Genomic DNA, 2,500 nt, shown 5'->3' with positions numbered 1-2,500 from the left:
TATTATCCATCTTTTGTGTGTCCACAGGTGTCAGGGAATAATTTAGGATATAAAAGCATCATGGACGCTAGGGCTGTCAAAATTGCTCAAAAATGACATTCGAATATTCGTTTGAAAAAAAATCACGAATTCGAACTATTCGAATATCTGGTTGCCCATTTTACGCATTTGCCGTGTAGCCCATATACGGCAATAATGCGGCAAAACATAGTTAAAATCAGATCATTAAATCATTTGCTTAAACACCGCGGTGATGAGCAGTTGTTGAGCCGCTTTCGGTTTCACTCCTGTCAGTGAAACACCGGGGGGATGTCGCTGCAAATGCGTGGCAATGCCCGATGTGTTTCCACTGTTGTGTGGCTTTCTTGTGCCACAGTGCCTACACACCGTCACGGTTTTATCCACCAACCTCTTTCCTTCTTCATTAAATTTGACAGGGAAGCCAAAATGCTCCCAAACAGGGGATTTAAATGACGTGGGGCGTGAGCTCTTCTGTTCCTCCGCTCGCCATGACCACGCTGTGTTGCAGGTTAGGGCTTTTCTTTATGTTAGCTATCGCTATGTCAGCTACATGTTATGTCTGTGTGGTAACCTAGGCGACAGGTTTGTGTGGCAGCGCGAGTATATGGAAACAGACAGAGGCAGCAGTTATCGTTACAGTAGTCACCGAAGTCTAGCCTACTTCTTCACAAAGCAGATGGAGGCGCTTGTACCGCGGGAGTGTTTTTTTCACATTCAAATATTAATTTGTCGCTTGTACCGCGGGAGTGTTTTTTAACATTCGAATATTAATTTTCACGTTCGAATTCGCTTTTTGGGATACTATTCGAACTCGAATTCGAACTTCGAATATTCGTTGACAGCCCTAATGGACGCAGTATTGTGTCACAGATTCAGGTAGAAGTTCAATAGTACCTATTGAGCTTTCTTCATAAATTACAAAATCCACCCATCCATCCATCCATCCATCCATCCATCCACCATTACATACATACATACATACATACATACATACATACATACATACATACATCAATCCATCCATCCATACATCCACCAATGCATACATACATCCACCAATACATCCATCCAATTACCAATACATACATCCATCCACCAATACATCCATCCAAACATCCAGCCATCCATCCATCCAGCTATCCATCCATCCATCCATACATCCATCCATCATTCCATCCACCAATACATCCATCCATCCATCATTCCATCCACCAACACATCCATCCATCCATCCACCAATACATCTATACATCCATCAATCCTCCAATGCATACATACATAAATGCTTTAACCTGTACAATATTATCCATCTTTTGTGTGTCCACAGGTTTCAGGGAATAATTTAGGATATAAAAACAACTGAGTACGACAGATAGATGCAGTGTGAGGTCACAGATAACAAGTTCAGCAACAGCTGTTGAGTTTTCTCAAGTAAACATTTCTAAGTTATCACTAATATATTATCAGCCCAAGACCTCATCTTTGAATATAATTGGCTGCGTTGGCCGGGAATCGAACCCGGGTCAACTGCTTGGAAGGCAGCTATACTAACCACTATACCACCAACGCTGTAGAGAACAACATCTGGCCCATCTGATGCGAGACTGCCATGTAAGTGCTTAAGGGTTAGCTGTGGTCACATCATCCTTCACTTACTTCGTAATTATCTGAAGCATCAGAGATCGATCAGAGCACTTCATGTGACTCTGTGGTGCAATGGTAGCGCGTCTGACTCCAGATCAGAAGGTTGTGTGTTCAAGTCACATCAGGGTCATTGCTCATCCTTTATAGTTGCTGCATCACTGTTTACATGCTTTAACCTGTACAATATTATCCAGCTGCTGTCTGTCCACAGGTGTCAGGGAATAATTTAGGATATAAAAACATCATGGACGCAGTATTGTGTCACAGATTCAGGTAGAAGTTCAATAGTACCTATTGAGCTTTCTTCATAAATTACAAAATACATACATAAATCCACCGATACATCCATCCATCCAATTACCAATACATACATACATCCATCCATCCACCAATACATACATACATACATACATCCACCATTACATACATACATTCATACATACATACATCGACCAATGCATACATACATCCACCAATACATCCATCCATCCATCCATCCATCCACCAATGCATACATACATCCACCAATACATCCATCCAATTACAAATACATACATCCATCCATCCACCAATACATCCATCCATACATCCACCAATACATCCATCCATCCAGCCATCTATACATACATCCATCCATCCATCCATCCATCCATCCATCCATCATTCCATCCACCAATACATCCATCCATCCATCATTCCATCCACCAATACATCCATCCATCCATCCATCAATCCTCCAATGCATACATACATAAATGCTTTAACCTGTACAATATTATCCATCTTTTGTGTGTCCACAGGTTTCAGGGAATAATTTAGGATATAAAAACAACTG

At 41.3% G+C, this 2,500-nt stretch overlaps 2 non-coding genes across 2 annotated transcripts; one reads left to right on the top strand and one right to left on the bottom strand.

The window, feature by feature from the left end:
• Positions 1 to 1,518: 1,518 nt before the first annotated feature.
• On the bottom strand, positions 1,519 to 1,590 carry trnag-ucc (transfer RNA glycine (anticodon UCC)). Its single transcript has one exon. It is a non-coding gene; the product is annotated as a tRNA-Gly (tRNA).
• A 133-nt stretch (positions 1,591 to 1,723) lies between these two features.
• Positions 1,724 to 1,795, top strand: trnaw-cca (transfer RNA tryptophan (anticodon CCA)). Its single transcript has one exon. It is a non-coding gene; the product is annotated as a tRNA-Trp (tRNA).
• Positions 1,796 to 2,500: the final 705 nt, after the last annotated feature.

The sequence above is a fragment of the Odontesthes bonariensis genome, chromosome 11 (assembly GCF_027942865.1).
Source record: "Odontesthes bonariensis isolate fOdoBon6 chromosome 11, fOdoBon6.hap1, whole genome shotgun sequence".
Lineage (NCBI taxonomy): Eukaryota > Metazoa > Chordata > Actinopteri > Atheriniformes > Atherinopsidae > Odontesthes > Odontesthes bonariensis.
Note: the sequence above shows the minus strand (reverse complement) of the source record. Positions and strands in the feature narration are given on the sequence as shown.